The sequence below is a fragment of the Hibiscus syriacus genome, unplaced genomic scaffold, assembly GCF_006381635.1.
Source record: "Hibiscus syriacus cultivar Baekdansim isolate YM2019G1 unplaced genomic scaffold, ASM638163v2 tig00111398_pilon, whole genome shotgun sequence".
NCBI lineage: Eukaryota > Viridiplantae > Streptophyta > Magnoliopsida > Malvales > Malvaceae > Hibiscus > Hibiscus syriacus.
This window is the reverse complement of record NW_024063081.1, coordinates 753,581-776,688: the sequence shown is the minus strand read 5'-3', so window position 1 is coordinate 776,688 and position 23,108 is coordinate 753,581. Positions and strand designations below refer to the sequence as shown.

Here is a 23,108-nt window from a genome sequence, read left to right as displayed (position 1 = left end):
GAATCACCACGCCTACTGTCCCATTCAAAGTTTCAACAATAAAATGATCTTTGATCGAATTATTACATAAAATATATAATACACTGACGATATTAATTTTTTGTATTATTGATAAATCAAATAATTATACATTAAAAATATAAAATTGAATTCATGGAAGTATAAGGATAAATTTCAATAATCCTTACTGTATTTTAGAATAAAATGCATTCGATCCGATGTCAAAACATGAGCAACCAAAGCCTATCCAAACCTAGGACAACCAAACCACCAACAAACACTAAATCCAAAGTACAACCAAAGAAAAAAATTACATGCAAGAATAATAGCTTGATCAATAAACAATTTCCATAATTTAAAAAAAACATAAATTATTTAATAAGAACACCAGAAAAAGAAAATATCAACTTGTGGGCGTATTAGGTCATCATCACTCAAAGCTGAAGCTATAACATCATCTGCAACATGGGTGAAATTACTGAATCACCTCATTAAAATAATATTATTTATTTTTAATTTTTAAAATACTACCATCTAATTTAGTATATAAATGCATACACTATTTGTCACCTAGACGTTTAGTTTTAAGCATTAACACAGGGAACATATAATTATTACATAAATTTTAAAATAATTTATCATAATATACCTGAATGAAGATAAACTTATACACTGACTTGAGCTTCATGATTCTTGGCACCAACAACATATATATAGATTAGATTAGGGCTTTCATGCATTACCCCCTCCCTTTTATTATCCTTGCGTTCAAGCTCCGAGTGGATCTTCCTTTTCATCATCCTCTTCTTCATCTAAATAATCAATACAATTCGTTCAATCAATTAAATTCTGCATTGTATTAATATATGAAATTAAACATAATTCCAGGGATTATTATAAATGAAAAGGAGCAGAAGTTTATAATACTCAACTACTCACTTTGTTTAGCATTTTGATGGGACTTGAATCCTTTCCTACACGTGGAACGAATTTTTTGGCAAAAGAAGTCTCCTCTTTACAAAAAGAAGCCTTTTCGCAAGGATTTAACTCTACGCCAAGAGTGGTGGCCTTGTTTTTCATGTCAGATTCTTCGTAAAGAGGTCTGCTAGGGTAGTTCTTTTTCTCAGCTTCCCAGAATGGTCCTCAAAACTATGGCCGAACAACAGTGGGTTCACTTCTTCCTCACTGTTGCTATCTTCATCTTCGTCTTTACTTGGTCGTCGTCGTCGTTTTCGGAGGCTAAGTGGCCTTTTTGGTGGCCCAAGGATTTCAAAGTGTCAAAACCAAAGGTCCTGATTGTTAGAACGCCATATCGCCAACCATCCAGCAGTTCAAACAGAGCTACTTGATCGAGTAAGACTTTTGAATTTGTGTCGATAGCAATGGAATCAGTCTTCTTAACATTTCGAGCCAGTCCATCTGCACAAAATGGAAGTATACTCATATATGTGCATGAGATTGGAGTAAGCAAAATATGTTAATTAGAAAATCAAACCTTTGAGGAGGTTATGAGTCTTGTGCACCCAGTTGAAGATCTATCAATCCAAAAGAATTCATTAGAACAGATATCCAAGTCTAAGTAAGAAATTATGCGTAGGTATGTTTGGTTACCTTCATTTTTCTCAGCTCAGGCAAAGTGACGAGGGGGAGTGGAATATTGTTTGTGATGGGGGAGGAGGTGAAGGAGTTATAGTGGGCTAAAAAGCAAGGGACCGATAAGTGAAGGCGTTAGGAGGCGATACGTGGCAAAAGATATAGGGCCTTACAAATACCCTTAGGCATGTTTCGAGGGTGAATGGCATGCGTCATTCGTCATAATGCATGTTACTATGCTGCATCTTTCTGTCATAGTCTATGTCGGCGAAATTCTACAATATCATTGGGAAATAAATCTAATTTTTACTTTTTTTTTAATAATTAGAAGAGAATATAAAGTAATATATGTTCAAAATATTTTTTTGTTATTGATATTATACATATACTATACAAATAAAATTACTTAAATCTAAAACTAATAAATAGTATTATTTCCTTTAATTATTGAAATCACTTTGAATTCAATTTTCACTTTTTTTTATTTAATAATAATGAATATTTATGCTAAAATAAAGTACTAGTACGTTCTTTTTTCTGTGTAACTTTGTAAACTCATTGCCATAATCACTCACATTTACAACCTATATTTATATATAGAGTTAGGCCCATATCGATATTCCCTGTTTGAATAGTAATGGGAATTGAGCACATTTACGAGAATGAAAATCTTTTCAGAGGACATTAAAGATGAAATAGATTAATCATTATTATTGGTGATATATATACTACTTTCAAATAAAAAATGTTAATTACAACATTTGTAAGACCATCCTTGTTGAATACTCCAAAATTACTCCAAAATGGAGTTATGACAGTTAAGTTTAATAATAAATGCTAAAACTATATTTAAAATTAATTTTAGGAATTTGAAGAATTTTCAATAAAAATGTGTTTAACGTTATATTTTTAAGTGTATTGATCGCAATCACCGTTAAATTTAACCGTTATAAGACACTTGTCAATTATATAAAAATTCAAAAAAAAAATTATTTTTTTGATAAGCTTAACATGTGTCACTTAACGGTCGAATTTAACGACATACACCTAAAAGTGTAACGTTAGACACATATTTTTAACGAAAAATTCTGTAATCACCTAAAATTAATTTTAGGTATACTTTAAACATTTATTTTTGTATTAAGCCTTACAATTATAGAAGGTTATTTGATTAAGAGAAAAAATGTTGCAAATAAGTGAAATGAAATGTGTGGAAGAAGAATTGTTATAAGAGGTATTGTTATAAAATATGTTATGGAGAGTGATATTATCAGAAGCTTTCGACAATCATCTTTTGATGCTTTGTGTTGTAAATATATCAAACTTGTTAGTATGGAAAATTATAAATCATATCACCAGGGGATACCACCAAAGCTGAGCCAACATGAACTAACATTGCGAAATCATTGAAGCTCCTCCTCAATGTAGGGGACAGTGGAGACCTCAATGCGAGAACCCCCAATATATACGAGTTTATCTCGGATTGTTTACTCACAAAAGAAAGAAAAGTATACTACTCTTGGATTTTGATGAACATCAGCTATGAATAACTGTGTTAATCATATGCTATAAATTATACAGAAAGATAAGGAAAATGAAAGTTGAAAAAAAACCACTGCATTTTAATATTCCATTATTTCAAAAACTATATGGCTATGGATAGTGATACTTTCATATGGATAGATATATACACATTTTCTTTGATGAAAGTCATTAGAAAAGGAGTTTCTTTTTGCTTTTGTCACATGGAAGTTAAAAGAGTTGTAAGATATGAGTACACAAACATTCCATACATAGTGGAACTGTGGTACTACCCATTTCTATGGATATGTTTACCTGCTTCCAATTTAACATTTCATTTATATACGAATTAAGCGACTTTAGTGATTAAATGATTTGTTTTTATTTTTTAAAATCTTGAGTTCAAACATGGTACATACAGAGGTGCAAGTCTTTAAACATATACTAATTTATATTCCTCAAATTTATATATAAAAAAATTAACATTTCATTCATAACTCAGCTTTCTTATTCCAAACCAACACCACAAAAGATATCACTTCGCTATTCACATGCATGGATTGCTAAAATCCTTCAATCATTGTTTAGATTTGTCCATAGGTAAATAATTTAAGTCATAATTGGATGCCAAAGAAATTACTTCCTTGTTATATTAAAGTTAGTTTTTTACCTTTAATTTATTATTTAAAATGTATTATTAAAAAAACTTTGAAAAATTATTTATTTTTAAATAAAATATTTTTCATAAATTTTAATTATTTAACAATTTTTAAAGTAATTATGATAAAAGAATTTAAAAATTAACCCAATAAATAAACCATGACATTTTAATTGGAACAAATTGAGTATTAATTATTTATAATTCATCTCAATTTAATTTTTCACAACCGAAAAAACTTTAATTTATCGTTTGGGACATATTGAACTTTAATTTATCAGAAATATATATATATATATATATATATATATATATATATATATATTTTATAATTGAATTTAAATATTTTTACTTTCTTCACCCCAATAAAATTATAACAATAATTCATTTAACCAATAAGAGTTGACCCACTTATTGCACTATCAGCATATAAAAAAATGCATCCAAATCATCAAATACTTTTAGCTTAAACTTTTGAATTAGCAATGACAAATGGTTAAAGAATGCTCTTTTCACGCTTAAATTAGTCCATCTAAACATTATTATTGATGCTTCAAATGTTGTTCCTTTACTCAATATAAATGGGGAAGACAAGTGTTCATGAGCAATGAAGAGTGCGAGAGATAAGCTTATTATTGATGCTTCGAAAACCTTTTAAATGTTGTTCCTTTACCAATAATGAAGTGTCGAAATTGAAGTAATAGATCCATATTGCTATGTAGTTTCGTATTGATGAATCATATTTCCACCTAATAGTTTTACTTCACTTGTCAATGTCATTTGTACAATACTTTTTTCTTTTCATCATCACCTGTTTGACCAGAGGCTTCAGCATTGGAAAATTATTTCAACAATGCCATACTGACCAGAAGAATTCACTTTATATAGATATCTGGCTGATAAGTTCATGTCTAGGAGGAGAGGGGAAAAAGAAGCCATTTTTCCTGGCTGTGAATACATGCACTCATTAATTATTGGAGATGAAATGTTACAATCGTGTCTGCTCTTTCTTTTATTTGCCTTTTTTTTCCTTCCAGATTAGTTTCGCTTTATTATTATAGGTCGCCATTACAGCTATGAGAGTTAATGAGAACCTCAGAGCTTCCACCATATCTGTTCTCTAACGCACATGCACTCATCAAAATAATCTTCCCATTGGCTCATCTTTTGCTTACAAAATCAACTAGGACCACAAAATTGATCTCCCTAACTCACTAATGGAACTGCCTGTTCAACTCATCAACCAGTCCTGAATAACAAATGCTACGGTTATTCAACAAACCACTAGTTTGCAGACATTTGAAAGTGTTGTCACCCAAATTGTTTCTGTATCTGTACTTTTTAGTCAGCTCTAATACGTTTTGTTTTCTCTGGAATTCACAATTCTTTAAAATTTTAGGGGGGAAAAAACTTATAAGATTCTTGTGGGCGAAAATAGATTATCAATAAAAAATATAAAAAAATATTTAAAATATATGATAATTTAAAATTTCTCAGAGAGACGACTGCCTCGACACCCCTTCAATCCATCCATGGCGCTAGGGGTGCAAATGAATCAAGCTTGAACAAACAAAGTTGTGTTCGTGTTCGGTTGTTTATTTTTTAAGGTGTTTATTCAATTCGTGTTCATTTATTTATTTTTGAAGGTTTATTTATTTATTGTTCGCGAACATATTCGTTTAATTTTCACAAACATGTTCATTTAGCGTTTGTTACATGTTCGCTTATATGTTCATTTAGCATTCGTTTAGTGTTTATTTAGCGTTCCTTATATGTTCATTTTTTATTTTTTAGCCTTTCATTTGCAAGCTAAAGAAAAATGGTAAAATTAAGCCACTAGTTCTTAAACTCCTTAAGATTCATAGTTCAATATCAAAATTTCACCATGTATTCAATTTAATCGCAATCTTCACCAATATTTAAAATGTAAAAAAAATAGAGAAAAAAGAGAACCGGGTAAATGAGATTATAAACGAGCTTGTTCATAAACATAAATAAATGAGTCGATAAACGAGTTCATAAACAAACTTATTCGTGAATATAAACGAACCAAACACACATTTGTTTGCGTTTGTTCTTTCATTAAATGAACATAAAAATTTATTCATACTCATTTACTTAGCTTAATAAATAAATATAAATGAATGCTATACGAACGGTTCACGAACAACAAACATAAACGAACGTTATAAAATCAGTTTACCGAACCTTATGCTCATTTTTACAGTACTCCTACTTGGAGCTATCGAAACCCAAATTTGAAGCAAAATATTTGGGCTGAGCCTTTGTTGAAGTATGAAATGCATTGCTTGAAATGCATCTCGTGCTGAGTCTGTTAAGCTGCTGTGCGTGAGTTTGCTAATCACTTACTGAGTTTGTTATGCTGCTGTGCGTGAGTCTGGTAGCCAGCTGTTAAAAGTTTGTTAAGTGTTTGCTTATGTGGCGTTGCGTATCAAGTTGGCAAAGGATGCTGTTAGTCAGCTTAGTATAAAATCCTCATTTGTTTTCCAACTTTGGTAGATGATGATTTACAATAAAAATGATTCTAAAGCTTTTCTTAATTCTTTTTTTTGTTTTACTTGAGAGCAAAACTTATCTTAACATGGTATCAGTCGCTGATCCTGGAGGGTTGCTCTTCGCTGTGTAATTCTCTTCTACTGGTTTGATCGAGTATTTGTATCTGTTCAGGCGTGTTGTTACTGACTTGTGTTGATTATGGTGGTAGTTATGGCTGATCCTCAAGTAGTCTCTCTAGTGGAGTCGCCTACAAATTCCTCAGTTTTTCCTTCTACTATTTCTTGTGTCCAGCATATTCCTAAACATGATGTAGTCAAACTAGCTGAAAATACATATTTACTTTGGAAGCATCAGGTAGCTCTTATACTTGATGGTTATGGCTTAATGAAGTATATTTCTTCTGATAGTATTGTGCCTAGTGAATGGATTACAGATGGTTCTGGTCAAGTTTAGGAAAATCCAGCGTTTGTTGTGTATAGGAAGCAAGTCAAGTTGCTAGCCTCTTGGTTATTAACAAAAAGTGGATGTTTATTTGGCGAAGATTAAATCTATTTAAGATATGTTGAATACGGCTGGATGTGTGGTTACTGAGCAGGAGCAGGTGAGTGTTGTGCTGGCTGGGTTGTCTATGGAGTTTGATTCGATTATTGTTATTGCATCACGTGACATTTTTTCATTAGATGCTCTAACTGAAATGCTTCTTGACTGTGATTCTTAGTGATGGACTTTCAGCTAATCTGGTGGTTCATGCGAGTGATACTCATACTGGTGATGTGTCAGTTAAGGCTTCCACGGATGAAAAAATGACTGAGAAACAGTCTTCTCAGTCACGAGGACAGTAAGACAATGGTTATCGTGGGAGAGGTCGTGGAAGATTTAATAGCTCAAATCGACCTCAATATCAGCTATGTGGTAAGTTTGGACATACTGTTCAAAAATGTTATCATCTATTTGATAGAGATTTCACTGGTGTTACCAATGGTGAGTCTGTGCATAATGATACTTTGAAGAAATCTTCGAATATGAATGTTGATAGTGTTTCTTCTCAGTCGTTCTCACCCCGAATCCAAGCTTACACACATTATATGACATCCCATTATTCAGCTGGTTTTATGTATCCATCCACTTTGTATCCTGGTGGTCCAGGAATGACAGCACCGTTTTATCATGGCTTACCATATGCATCGTTTACTTCTTTGCCTATTGATACTCGGTTTAGCACAGCTCCTCACACTATGTCATCAGCGTTTGTTTCTGCTGCATTACCTACTGCCTCTTCGCATGTATCAACCCAGACAGCTACTACTAATGTACCTTGGTATCCAGATATTGGTGCTACACACCATGTCTCGAATGATTTGTCAGTTTTTGACTCAGGAACTACCTATACAGGTAATAATACTCTTCTCATGGGCAATGGTAAGGGAGTTTCAATTGCTCATATTCGTCAAGGATGTTTGCAGTCCAGTTTTAAACCATTGATTTTGCAAAATATGCTTCATGTTCCAACTATTAAGAAGAAGTTATTATCTGTGTCTCAGTTTACACGTGATAATAATGTGTTTCTTGAGTTTCATCATTTCGAATGCTTTGTGAAGAATATGTAGACTCAGGCCATTCTGTTGCGAGGGAAGCTCAAGGATGAACGGCTTTATCAGTTGCTACCTAGTGTTGAGAAGGAGCCTCGGTGTCTTGTCAATAATGTGTCCAGATCACAACCTCTATTGGATCTATGGCATAAACGTCTAGGTCATGCTTCCATTAAAACAGTAAAGGTAGTTATGAAATTGTGTCAAGTGTTTTCTGATGCTAGTAGTTTATCACAAGTGTGTACTGCTTGTTTGCAAGGCAAAGCACAAAAACTGTCGTTTTGTAATTTGATGACTGAATATACAACTCCTTTTCAGTTAGTTGTCTTGGATGTATGGGGACCAACTCCTTTCACCTCTTCTGATGGTTATGTTTATTATGTGTCGTTCATTGATGTGTGCAGTAGATACACTTGGCTTTATTTTCTTAAGCGTAAGTCGGAAGTTGCACAATGTTTCATTCATTTCTATAAAATGGTTGAAGTTCAGTTTGGTCATAAAGTTAAAATTGTGCAAAGTGATGGTGGAGGTGAATATCAAGCTTTGTATACATGGTTTCGTGATCATGGCGTTCAACATCGACTTTAATGTCCGAGTACGTCAAACAAAATGGAAAGGCTGAGAGGAAACATAGACATGTTGTTGAAATGGGATTGACCTTGTTGGCTCAAGCTCATCTACCTCTAAAATTTTGGAGTCATGCCTTTACAGCAGCTGTTCATCTAATAAATCACTTACCAACTGTTGTTTTAGATGGTAAATCTCATTTTGAAAAAACTTTATCACGTGTTACCTGACTATTCGGATCTAAGAGTTTTTTGTTGTGCTTGTTTTCCGTTTCTGAGACCTTTCAACAAACACAAGCTAGAATTTCGTTCTCAGCAATGTATGTTCCTTGGATACAGTTCGTCTCATAAGGGTTATAAGTGCTTGGATGAAAATGGTCGAATTTTCATATCTCGTCATGTAGTTTTTGATGAGACAATATTTCCTTATAGTTCTTGCACCATTGAGAAGCATAATACGACTAATGGTGTTTCTAATGGGATGTTGCATGTGCTTGTTGTTCCACAAGAACAATCATCAGTTGGCAGAGTTAATAGTTCTGAATGTGCTACTACAAGTCAAGGTACTTGTGCTTTTAATGAACTGGAAAATTTATCAACACCTAATGGTGATCCAGATCAAGGATTGACAAATACCAGCTCTAGTCATTTGGTTGATGATATTGCTGAGTTACATGTTGTTGGTAGAGAACCGTGTACTGCTGAATCTTCTGCAGCTGGCAGTGAGTCTGATTTACATGGTATAATACCTGAGACAACTGTTTCATTGGAAACATCTCCTGTTTCTAGTGATGTAGCACTTAATGTTCATCCTATGGTGACAAGAAGTAAGAGTGGGATTTGGAAACCAAAACTTTTTCAAGTTGCATGTTTTAAAGAGCCACGTAATATAAAAGAAGCCTTTATGCACTCTCATTGGAAGGCTGTTGCACAGAAAGAATATGACGCCTTAATGCAAAACAAAACGTGGTCTCTTGTTCCTCTTCCTGATAATAGGCGTGCAGTTGCTTGTAAATGGTTGTTTAAAGTGAAGAGAAATGTTGATGGCTCTATAGCACGTTATAAAGCACGTCTTGTTGTAAAGGCTTTCTTCAATAACCAGGTGTGGATTTTCATGAAGTATTTCAGTCCAGTAGTTAAGCCTTCTACAATTCGTGTTATTCTTTCTTTGGCTTTGACTCATGGTTGGAAGTTAAGGCAAGTTGATATTAATAACGCCTTTTTAAATGGAATTCTTACCAAGGAAGTGTACATGCTTCAACCACCAGATATGAGTTAGGGGATGCAAACATTGTTTGTAAACTTCACAAGGCTATTTATGGACTTAAACAGGCTCCTAGAGCCTGGTTTGAGCGATTGCGTACATATTTGGAGTCTGAGGGTTTTGTTTTAACAAAATCTGATTCATCTCTTTATGTTCATAAATCAGACACTAGTGTTATTTACTTACTAGTGTATGTTGATGACATTATTGTCACTGGAAATAATTCTGATGAAGTGCAGATTATGATTAACAATTTAAACAAGCAGTTCTCTTTGAAAGATCTTGGGTCTTTGAGTTATTTTTTGGGGGTGGAAGTTTGTTATGAGGCAGGTGACATTGTGTTGAGTCAATGCAAATACATTGTTGATTTGTTGCAACGCAGTGGTTTTGCGGGTGCCAGAAGCCTTCCAACACCAATGGTGTCGAATTGCAAGCTGTCGAGTAAGGAAGACACTCCTTTTGAAAATGCAGCTTACTATAGAAGCATTGTTGGTGCATTGCAATATGTTGTCATCTCTCGTCCTGATATAGCCTTTGCAGTTAATCGAGTGTGTCAGTTTATGCAAGCTCCTGTTGATACTCATTATCAAGCTGTGAAGCGAATCATGCGTTACTTACAGGGTACTATTGATTTTGGTTTGCGTTTTTCACCGTCCTCCAAGTTAACGTTGACTGGCTTTGCTGATGCTAACTGGGGGTCAGATGTGGATGATAGGCGGTCTACTTCTGGTTATTTCATTTATTTTTCTGGTAACTTAGTCTCGTGTAGTTCTCGCAAACAACAGGTTGTTTCCCGATCCACTGCCGAGGCTGAATATCGAAGTGTTGCTTGTGCTACAGTAGACATGAGATGGCTTCAATCTTTACTCTCTGAGTTGTATGTTGTTCTTCATGGTATACCCACACTATGGTGTGATAATTCAAGTGTTGTGGCTGTATGTGCCAATCCAGTACTGCATTCTAAGTTTAAGCATGTGGAGCTGGACTTGTTCTTTGTTCGATAGATGGTTGCTGCTAGAAAACTACAGGTTCATGAAGTTCCAGCAATTGAGCAGGTTGCAGACATTCTTACAAAACCGCTGTCTGCTCCTTTGTTTCTAAAGCATAGAATAAGGTTGTTAATTGTTCAACTAAAGAACAAGTCATTGGCTTCTGAGTTGTGTAGATAAGACATTGTTGAGGAAGTTGATGAATGAAGATGCTTAACAGTTTTTTTTTGAGGTTACCTAAGTAGGGTGAATGTTGAAGTATGAAGTTTCTGATTACTTGGTGATGTGTTTTCAAAAACTACTAAGCAGGGTGAATGTTGAAGTATGAAATGCATTGCTTGAAATGCATCTCGTGCTGAGTTTGTTAAGTTGTTGTGCGTGTGTTTGTTAATCACTTGCTGAGTTTGTTATGCTGCTGTGCATGGGTGCGTGAGTCTGGTAGCCAGCTGTTAAAAGTTTGTTAAGTGTTTGCTTATGTGGTGTTGCGTATCAAGTTGGCAAAGGATGCAGTTAGAGCTGTTAGTCAGCTTAGTATAAAATCCTCACTTGTTTTCCAACTTTGGTAGATGATGATTTACAATAAAAATGATTCTAAAGCTTTTCTTAATTCTTTTCTTTTTCTGTTTAATTACTTGATAGAGCAACCTCTATCTTAACAGCCTTGACAGCTGATGCTAAAAGCTAGACAGGAATTATTTGCATGGATTTTCAAGCAGGATTATCTAGGCCCAAAGGAACAGCCGAAGGAATGTTTGGTTTACAAATTGCAGAAGCAGCTTTCGTCATTTTGGTTTAAAACCAATGTGCATGCAGTTCACCAATATTCCAAATATATACGCTGTTAAAACCCAAGCTTTTCGACATTTATTACATTTGAAGTTTAGCATATATACTTTTATTGTTTGATATATTTTTTTTATCTAAGGTAATTATAAGTGGAAGTATTTGTTCTAAAGACTCTTAACCTATAATGTTCAATACTGAATGGCCTGGACTGGACATTGAAGAATCCAATCCATGTGCCCTTTAGCCATCTCAGTAAACTATTATTAAAATTATTTTGAATTTACTTTTATTATAGTCATTGTCGTCAGATGTCGTTAAAAAATATTGCCATAATAGGTTAAAGTCACATTTCCTCCCAAAATCTTAAAGTCTTCTTTCAAAATTAATCATCGTAGGCCTCTTTCCACTTGCACTGTCACCGTCTGACATTCTTCTGATCATCGTTGTGGCAAAAACGCAACATATACTATACTTGAGAGCTTCTTTCAATCTGATTTACCCAGATTTCAGCTTCTTCGTATTCATCTTCCTACTAAATAACTTTACCTTGCACCTTGTATTTGTAGCAGCAAAATCCTAGCAATAAATATGCAGTTATCAATATTAATGTTATTCTTGTTTTTGATTTCCCCAAGTCCCTTACATCATTGGATCTTTCCCACAACAACTTGCCTGGTGACTTTCCAAAGCTTGAATTCAACAATTGTGCTAATTTTGTGAACTTAACTTGTTTAATAATTATCTTTACGACACTAGAATTCCTCAAAGTTTGATTAACTATTAGCTTCATGAGAACCTTGATGTCTCTAATAACAAACTAGATGAGACTCTAATGGAGCTCGACCTATAAGAAAATGAACTTTTAGACCGGTTTCCTTGAGGTATTCAAGTCATGCAATGGCTTGCAAAGATTCAACCTTGAAAGTAATCAGCTTTCAGGAAATTTCTTCACTGCAGTTATTAGTTATCTTTCTAGTCTATAAATCCTCTAAGTTTCATTCAAAAACATTAATGGTTTCATTCCGTTATCTATTACAAATTATTTAGTTTGAGTTCCAAAGGTGGATATATGTTCTTGAGAGACAAAGAGAGAAGTGATTTTAGGGTGAAGTAAAGTTGCATTGAGTCCAATTCTTATTCTTTGATAACAATATATAGTTGACCAAATCACTTGATAAAAACAAATAAGTTCACACAACATATTAACTGAAAATATTTCTAATACCTTTGAGGATTTGTCACACAACAGGTTATCATCATTGACTATTAGAAGATATGAAAATTGGAGGGTCTGAAACTGATTGTACGTTCCTTTCGCCCTGAAACTGGATTGTTATTTTTCTTTTTTTTTTCTTGTAGATAATTGTCATTTGGTTCTCCATGTCATAATTTTATTAGATTATTTACCATTCTGTTTTCTGTCATTGTTTTTGCATGTAAATTGGGAATTTTTTGTATCTGATATGATTAAACAAATTATGATCATTAAAACATTTACATTTAAGTTTCCAAAAGAATTATCTCTGTAAAGGTTAAGCATACATTTTATTTTGTGCTTTTTCAACACTTGATTGTGATTATGATTCTTACAATGAGACAGAGCTATGGAGTAGCTGGTGTGGTCTATGAATTACAATTTGTTTTTTTTTTCTAAATTTATGCTTCAAAATGATAAAGAAAGTATTAATGTTAGTTGTGAATGTTACAGAACCAAAATCATAGTGAACTATATAGTTGTTTGGCAAGAGAAGATGGCCTAAAATCTGATAAAGTTGTATTTCAAGAGAATGATCTCTCATTGACTGTTCTCTAGGATAGTTTATCATTAACATCAGATTGCAGGCCAAAGATAGAAAGTGTGTTTCTTATAGTTCAGGAATGATCTCATGTAGTTTTTGAAACATTTTTCCTATTGTCATGTAATTACCTCTTCTTGTTTGAATAAAAAAACTATGTAAAAATTGTCGGTTGAGAGTTAGGCCGAAACTTGCGAGGTTAAGCTACATTCATCTGTAGGTGTTCTTACTGTTGTCTGTGGATTACTGTTTGAGAAAGTTAATTATGGTGCCATGGATGATCTGAAACTACATTTACCATCTATATTTTTGTTACTGGTGTTGCTTTATTTTCTTGTCATTCTCTATTTAACCGTCTCTCTGTTTTCTTGCAGCAACATGCCCTTCTTGTAGCCATGGAAGGGCCCTTTTCTCACAGGTGCAGATCCGTTCAGCTGATGAGCCGGCAACGACATTCTATCAGTGCTTTAAATGTAAAAATATGTGGCGTGAAGATTAAGTACTCGTTACCTCCCTTTTTCTTATAGGCCTGACTTTGTGTTTGTCACTGCTTTTGCCTCTAATTTTGTTCCTGGAACTCTTGAGTTACAGTTTGTTTAAATAGTTGGCTGGGATTTGTACATGGAATTGCTAAGAATATGTGAATTTGTGAAAGATCAGAACTGTGTTAGCAACAAAACATATATAATAAAGTGTCAAAAGCTTGAAACTCTGCAAGTTCATGCTATTGATTGGTAGTTACAGATGTAGAAGTATGCATAGAAGGACACGTTCTTCCCTCAAAAGATTGTTTCAAGTACTTAGGGTCTATGATACATAAAGATGGGGGTGTAGATGATGACGTTACACACCGTATAAAGGCAGGATGGCTAAAGTGGAGGGCCGCTACTGGAGTTTTGTGTGACAAGAAGGTGCCTCTAAAACTTAAGGGAAAATTTTATAGAATGGCAATAAGACCAGCGCTGTTGTATGGATCAGAATGTTGAGCAACCAAGAAGGATCACGTAAGGAGGATAGAGGCAGCAGAAATGAGAATGCTTCGATGGACATGTGGTAGGACTCTATGGGATATGACGACAAACTCTGCTATTAGGATGTCCTTGGGGGTGGTGTCTGTTTCCGAAAAATTGAGGGAGGGAAGACTACGGTGGTTTGGGCATGTCCTTAGCCGACTACCGTCGGATGCGGTCAGGAGGGTAGAGTCGATTACAGTCGACGGTGCCATAAGGAAATGACGACCAAGGCGGAAGTGGGAAGACTGCTTGAGATCTGATTTGATGGATTTAGGCCTTACCGAAGACATGACCTATGATAGGAAATTATGGAGGCTTGTGACTAGGGTAGTCGAGTAGTGTGGGTCACATCTGTTAAAAGTTTCAAAGTTTGGCAACCAACTTTGGAAAATGTTTTTTCAAAGTTTGGTAAATGTTTCTTTGAAAAATGTTTTTCAAAGTTTGGTAAAATTTTGGTAGATGTTTGCTGAAAATAGGAATGGGTAAATTCACTTTAGTCATTGCACTTTAGGGTATTTTCAAAGATTAGTCCCTAAGTTTCTACTATAAATACCCTTACCCATTTAGCTTCAAAATCATCCCAAAACATTTCTTTCTTCCTATACTAGAGAGCTTTCTTGTGAGTAGTGAGTGTTTTGTAAAACACCTGTAAATTTTCTCTCTTAGTAAAAGATCTGCAGCAGCCCGGAGACGTAAGCACAATTGGCTGAACTCCGTTATCAATTTTCGGGTATTATTTTTCCGCTTTTATTTCGCATTCTCACTAATCTGGTTATAGGGAAATTACTTGTACTCGGTTTATTTTCCTAACAACTGGTATCAGAGCTTTTGGTTGTGAATTTTGTCAAATTTTCTGCGAGATTACTATTCATTACTATTAACGTGAATAGTGAATTTCGTGAATAGTGAAATTCGGTCGGCGATACGAGTTTGTCGACGGTGGTGTTCTAATACACGGTGATTCGCAAGAATTGTCAGAAACGATCCAACGAAGCCCAGATTCGAGTGGGAGCGATGGCTGCAGACGAAGGGAAGGTGAAAATTGAAAAGTTCGATGGTGCGGACTTTGGTTTTTGGAAGATGCAGATTGAAGATGTTTTGTACCAGAAAAATCTATATCAACCTCTCTCAGGAAAGCAACCAGAAGGCATGTGGGCTCTTCTCGACAGACAAGCCCTCGGAGTTATCCGACTGACGTTATCCCGCAATGTTGCTTTTAACATAGCAAAGGAAAAGACCACGACGGGTCTTATGGCGGCTCTCTCCATTATGTACGAGAAGCCATCGGCCTTAAACAAAGTTCATTTGATGAGGCGATTATTCAATTTGCGGATAGCGGAAGGGGCATCGGTGGCACAACACCTAAATGAACTCAACACAATCACAACCCAGTTGAGTCAGTGGAAATTGAGTTCGATGATGAAGTTCGAGCTTTAATTCTCTTATCATCTCTACCAGACAGTTGGAATGCTACTGTTACAGCAGTCAGCAGTTCGTCGGGAAACAACAAATTAAAATTCGACGATGTTCGGGATCTGGTATTGAGTGAAAAAATTCGACGAAGAGAATCGGGTAAAGCATCAACCTCCTCAGCCTTACACACGGAATCTAGAGGGAGAACTTCAGAAAGAAATTCAAATCGTGGCAGATCAAAATCCAGAAGGGGCAAATCAAGAACAGGAAATAAAGATTTTACCTGTTATAATTGCGGCAAGAAGGGTCACTTCAAAAGAGATTGCCGAGCACTGAAGAAAGATACGGTGCACAGGAATCTGCCAACGTGACAGAGGAGACAGGTGATGCCATGATTTCTAAGCGTCATCCGATTGAATCATGGATCTTGGATTCAGGGGCATCTTTCCGCTCCACCCCATACCAAGAAATCATGGAGAACTATGTCAGTGGTGATTTTGGGAAGGTTCATCTTGCTGATGATGAAACCTTAAAGATCGTCGAAAAATGAGACATCCGACTAAAGTTGCCAAACCAGACCACCTGGAAGCTGACAGGAGTGAGACATATTCCTGGCCTAAAAAGAAATCTAATTTCTGTTGGACAGCTTGATGGAGAAGGATATAGCAACCTTTTCAGGCTGTGAATGGAAGATTACCAAAGGAGCACTCGTCATTGCTCGTGGTAAGAAGACTGGTACTCTCTATGTAACCTCAAATTTAGAGAATATCATTGCAGTAGCAGATGCTGATGGAAAATCAAACTTATGGCACTAAAGGCTTGGCCATATGAGCGAGAAAGGAATGAAGATACTTCTGTCAAAAGGGAAGCTGCCGGATCTAAAGAATGTAGATGTTGGACTATGCGAGGATTGCATCTTTGGCAAACAAAAGAAAGTCAGTTTTGCAAAGATTGGCAAGACACCCAAGGCAGAAAGGTTAGAGTTGGTTCATACTGATGTATGGCGACCATCCCCAGTTCCATCTCTTGCAGGCTCACTATATTATGTCACCTTCATCGATGATTCAACAAGGAAGGTGTGGGTTTATTTCTGAAGAAGAAATCAGAAGTCTTTGATACCTTCAGAAATGGAAGGCCATGGTGGAAAATGAGACTGGTTTGAAAAGTCAAGCGGTTGAGGTCTGACAATGGAGGAGAATACAGAGACAGTAGATTCAGAGATTTCTGCGCAAACAATGGGATCAAGATAGAGACAACAGTTTCCCATAACACCGCAACAGAATGGCGTAGCAGAGCGCATGAACAGAACTCTGAATGAACGTGCCAGAAGCATGAGGATACATGCCGGATTGCCTGTTTTCCAACTTTGGTAGATGATGATTTACAATAAAAATGATTCTAAAGCTTTTCTTAATTCTTTTCTTTTTCTGTTTAATTACTTGATAGAGCAACCTCTATCTTAACAGCCTTGACAGCTGATGCTAAAAGCTAGACAGGAATTATTTGCATGGATTTTCAAGCAGGATTATCTAGGCCCAAAGGAACAGCCGAAGGAATGTTTGGTTTACAAATTGCAGAAGCAGCTTTCGTCATTTTGGTTTAAAACCAATGTGTATGCAGTTCACCAATATTCCAAATATATACGCTGTTAAAACCCAAGCTTTTCGACATTTATTACATTTGAAGTTTAGCATATATACTTTTATTGTTTGATATATTTTTTTTTATCTAAGGTAATTATAAGTGGAAGTATTTGTTCTAAAGATCTTAACCTATAATGTTCAATACTGAATGCGGGACTGGACATTGAAGAATCCAATCCATGTGCCCTTTAGCCATCTCAGTAAACTATATTAAATTATTTTGAATTTACTTTTATTATAGTCATTTTCGTCAGATGTCGTTAAAAAATATTGCCATAATAGGTTAAAGTCACATTTCCTCCCAAAATCTTAAAGTCTTCTTTCAAAATTAATCATCGTAGGCCTCTTTCCACTTGCACTGTCACCGTCTGACATTCTTCTGATCATCGTTGTGGCAAAAACGCAACATATACTATACTTGAGAGCTTCTTTCAATCTGATTTACCCAGATTTCAGCTTCTTCGTATTCATCTTCCTACTAAATAACTTTACCTTGCACCTTGTATTTGTAGCAGCAAAATCCTAGCAATAAATATGCAGTTATCAATATTAATGTTATTCTTGTTTTTGATTTCCCCAAGTCCCTTACATCATTGGATCTTTCCCACAACAACTTGCCTGGTGACTTTCCAAAGCTTGAATTCAACAATTGTGCTAATTTTGTGACCTTAACTTGTTTAATAATTATCTTTACGACACTAGAATTCCTCAAAGTTTGATTAACTATTAGCTTCATGAGAACCTTGATGTCTCTAATAACAAACTAGATGAGACTCTAATGGAGCTCGACCTATAAGAAAATGAACTTTTAGACCGGTTTCCTTGAGGTATTCAAGTCATGCAATGGCTTGCAAAGATTCAACCTTGAAAGTAATCAGCTTTCAGGAAATTTCTTCACTGCAGTTATTAGTTATCTTTCTAGTCTATAAATCCTCTAAGTTTCATTCAAAAACATTAATGGTTTCATTCCGTTATCTATTACAAATTATTTAGTTTGAGTTCCAAAGGTGGATATATGTTCTTGAGAGACAAAGAGAGAAGTGATTTTAGGGTGAAGTAAAGTTGCATTGAGTCCAATTCTTATTCTTTGATAACAATATATAGTTGACCAAATCACTTGATAAAAACAAATAAGTTCACACAACATATTAACTGAAAATATTTCTAATACCTTTGAGGATTTGTCACACAACAGGTTATCATCATTGACTATTAGAAGATATGAAAATTGGAGGGTCTGAAACTGATTGTACGTTCCTTTCGCCCTGAAACTGGATTGTTATTTTTCTTTTTTTTTTCTTGTAGATAATTGTCATTTGGTTCTCCATGTCATAATTTTATTAGATTATTTACCATTCTGTTTTCTGTCATTGTTTTTGCATGTAAATTGGGAATTTTTTGTATCTGATATGATTAAACAAATTATGATCATTAAAACATTTACATTTAAGTTTCCAAAAGAATTATCTCTGTAAAGGTTAAGCATACAATTTTATGTTATTGTTGTGCTTTTTCAACACTTGATTGTGATTATGATTCTTACAATGAGACAGAGCTATGGAGTAGCTGGTGTGGTCTATGAATTACAATTTGTTTTTTTTTTTCTAAATTTATGCTTCAAAATGATAAAGAAAGTATTAATGTTAGTTGTGAATGTTACAGAACCAAAATCATAGTGAAGTATATAGTTGTTTGGCAAGAGAAGATGGCCTAAAATCTGATAAAGTTGTATTTCAAGAGAATGATCTCTCATTGACTGTTCTCTAGGATAGTTTATCATTAACATCAGATTGCAGGCCAAAGATAGAAAGTGTGTTTCTTATAGTTCAGGAATGATCTCATGTAGTTTTTGAAACATTTTTCCTATTGTCATGTAATTACCTCTTCTTGTTTGAATAAAAAAACTATGTAAAAATTGTCGGTTGAGAGTTAGGCCGAAACTTGCGAGGTTAAGCTACATTCATCTGTAGGTGTTCTTACTGTTGTCTGTGGATTACTGTTTGAGAAAGTTAATTATGGTGCCATGGATGATCTGAAACTACATTTACCATCTATATTTTTGTTACTGGTGTTGCTTTATTTTCTTGTCATTCTCTATTTAACCGTCTCTCTGTTTTCTTGCAGCAACATGCCCTTCTTGTAGCCATGGAAGGGCCCTTTTCTCACAGGTGCAGATCCGTTCAGCTGATGAGCCGGCAACGACATTCTATCAGTGCTTTAAATGTAAAAATATGTGGCGTGAAGATTAAGTACTCGTTACCTCCCTTTTTCTTATAGGCCTGACTTTGTGTTTGTCACTGCTTTTGCCTCTAATTTTGTTCCTGGCACTCTTGAGTTACAGTTTGTTTAAATAGTTGGCTGGGATTTGTACATGGAATTGCTAAGAATATGTGAATTTGTGAAAGATCAGAACTGTGTTAGCAACAAATCATATATAATAAAGTGTCAAAAGCTTGAAACTCTGCAAGTTCATGCTATTGATTGGTAGTTTACCGACTTTTCTGGCTCAGCACTTTGCATGAAGTGATGACTCCCATGATTAAATCTGTTTCATAATAAGCATGACAAAAAAGAGATTAAGCTGTACTGTTAGCAGTTCTGCAAAATCTATATATGCATTCCCATTCCAAAGAAAGATTAGAGAAAAACAGCTCCTTGGTTCTGAGAACAAATACATCAAGCAGGATAACGACTGCCCAAAAAAGAGCCGCACCCGAAGCAAAGATGTTTAAATTGATAACATTTTAAATCTTAAATGAGGAAAAAAGATGAACAATAATAAAAACAGACCAGGGTAATAAAACTGTTAATTCTTTATCACTGAACAGCCAAGTTTTTCTTTGCCATCCATCTCTTTTTGGTAGCCTCTAATTCTTCATCCCTCATCCTAGAAAGCTCTTGAAACCATTGTTGATAATGTGCCTCAACTGCATCAAGCTCCAGCTTTAGTCCGATGTCTAGATCTTTGTCCGCTATAGACTGCGATGAGCAGTTACTTGGCAAGCAAGCGAAATTCAATTCTCTACCTAAATTGGAGAAAGAGAACCCTGAGGCTTTCATGATTTCATTAACAGGTATGCACTCTTCAGTGCTGCTTTCGTTTCTTGTTGAGTTGTTGAAATCATCATAATAATTATCCTGAAAGTCTTCAGACATGTATCCACCTAAATCTTTACAGACTTGATTCATATTCAGTTGGCATCCTCAGATGGTGTAGCATTCTTGATGGAAGTATCCTCGACCAAATTCTCTGAAATGATGGATGCTTGTGACTCTTGATCTTCCAAAAATGAAAGATGCTCATTATCGGAACCATCCGGCGCTTGTATAACACATTCACTGAGGCTTGTGTTTAGAGCAGAGGCACCTCCTGTGGCAACCCCCAGTGCTGGATCACTAGTCAGAAATGAATCCAATGGACAGGGCGTTGAGGGTTTGCTGTTTCCAGAAACAGAATACTCAGCACACGGACTTGCAGTTCCACTCGAGAGAAAAACAGATGGCTTCCAACCAGGTAGAAGCTTTGTTATCAAGGAATCAATAAATTCGGCTATAAAGGTGACATCATGGTCTGTTAACTCTAGTTGTTCGATCATCTCAGCTGCAACCGAGTGTGCAGTATCGCTATCAAGGTAAAACTGGAAATGTATGTTTCTGACTCGACCTGTGAAATAGCAGGTAACTTTTGGTTTATTTTACCGGGATCAGGAATCAACTCAATCTTTAAAGGTACTGCAAACGCTTACCGCAGGAATCAGCAATGCGGAAGTTCAATGAAACAGAGTTATCATCATCCTTTTTCCCTTTCAACCTGAATATGCTATTATTATGCATCCTCTGAAACTCCAAAATTGGACACCGAGGACTCTCGCTATTGCTTCCGGCACATGTGCTTATGGAAAGCTGCTTATAGTCAGTATCTATGTCCATGGACGAAGGCCCTGATGCAGGTAGGCTTTTTGCTTTTGAAGTTGGGTTTGGTTGTAGGAGGGGAAGTCGGACTGGTTCTTTTGGATTCTCTACTCTGAGAAACGGATCCCCCAAAAGCTCGTTTGCAGACAATCTCTCAGATGCTCGAACCAGACATTTTTCTATGAATTCCTTTATCTGTGGATCGGCAACCTTACTCAGGGAAGCAGGTTTAACACCCTGAATGCAGTTCACCAAAATATAAAACAAAAGTTCACAAAAACAAAGACCAAGATAAAAGTAGTTGCATGAGGTACTTACGGACATAACTTTCTTATAGATCTGTGCTGGATTTTTGCATTCATTGTATGGATACTCGAAAGTAACCATCTCTAACATACACATTCCGAAAGAGTATACATCTATCAGTTCATTATATTCCTCTTCATAGAGCTCTGGAGCCATAAATTCAGGGGTACCTGATGAACAAAGAAAAAAAAGGTTATCATTAACATAGTTAAATCTAATACAGCATTTTGACAATAACTATTGTTTTACCGATAACACTCCGAGCAGTTGGTTGCTGCATTACAATTGCCAATCCAAGATCTCCAATTTTTATTTCTCCATTGTTCCCATTAACAAAAATATTGTCACACTTTAAATCCCTATGAATTATAGGGGGGGCATGACTATGAAGATACACTAGGCCTCGAAGAATCTGCCTTGCCCAATTCTTTATCGCCTTCGTATCGACATGTTTATGCTTCTTCCGATATCTGAAATAAAACTGACAAATTTACTTCATACAGAACAGGATTTAAACAGAAAGAAACAAAATTAAAACGACCATCAAGGGTGCGGTGCATACATCCTGAGACTCCCAGATGTGAATAGCTCAGTTATCATGTTAACAGTTTTCTTCTTGTCATCCACCCATGAATTGTGCAACTTGATGATGTTTTCATTTTTCAATGATCTGAGGATACGAACTTCGGAGTACAATTTTTCCAAATCTTCCGGCGACCGCAGTACATCGTCGATCCTCACTTGGTTCCAAGCAACTTCAATTCCATCAACTTCATCAAAGGCTCTATAACTGCAGGCATTACAAACAAAAGCCTAAGGGTAAACACTAAACAATCATTGAATCAGTATATCCATTTTGCTGCTAAGCCCAGAAGAGATTAAGAACCATACACTGTCTTGAATGCACCCTTGCCCAAGACTTCATCAAACTGTAAATAAAAAAAAGGAAAAATTAGTAAAAAGAAACATTTTCTCAATTTTCCATTCCTGACTTGAAAATAGATCCATACCCGAATGTAACGACCCGTAGGATCTCTTTCTACGAAACCGGGTTCTGCTTCAGAAGCATAATGCATTCCATTATTGGCTGGCATTTCCAAACCTAACCCAGAATTCATTCCTGCTTAAGAACCAAATATCTACCCAAAAAAGATCAGGAAATTTTTTTTCTTAATTTTTATTCAAAAATTCCGAAAAAAAATCATTTTCGCCCTTAAAAAAGTAATGTGCAGAGGAAGGGAAAGAGATTTGGGGCTTAAGCTGTTAAAGGACCAAGATGCGAAGGTTAAGAAAATGTTGTTGTTGTTGATGGTGGTGGTTGTGATGGTGCTCGGAGAAGGATTCAGAGGCTATCGATAAAGAACCGAATGCCGACCGTAAACGGAACCGGCATTCGATCACGGCAACAACGACGTTGTTTCGAGGCAATGAACCGCGTTTACAATTCATAACCCCAAATACCTTGACTAGCGATCCCCTCATTTCCTTTACACCAAACCCATCCTCTCCAATTCCATTTTTCTCCCCGCTAAAATTTTATTT

At 35.5% G+C, this 23,108-nt stretch overlaps 1 long non-coding RNA gene and 1 pseudogene across 1 annotated transcript; both read right to left on the bottom strand.

Moving 5' to 3' along the window:
- Nucleotides 1-385: 385 nt before the first annotated feature.
- LOC120161224 lies at nt 386-1,662 on the bottom strand. Its single transcript, XR_005519466.1, has 5 exons — nt 1,612-1,662; nt 1,496-1,535; nt 940-1,419; nt 650-812; nt 386-458 (listed from the first exon to the last, which is right to left on the bottom strand). It is a non-coding gene; the product is annotated as an uncharacterized LOC120161224 (long non-coding RNA).
- An 18,323-nt stretch (nt 1,663-19,985) lies between these two features.
- On the bottom strand, nt 19,986-22,809 carry LOC120161003 (annotated as a pseudogene).
- Nucleotides 22,810-23,108: the final 299 nt, after the last annotated feature.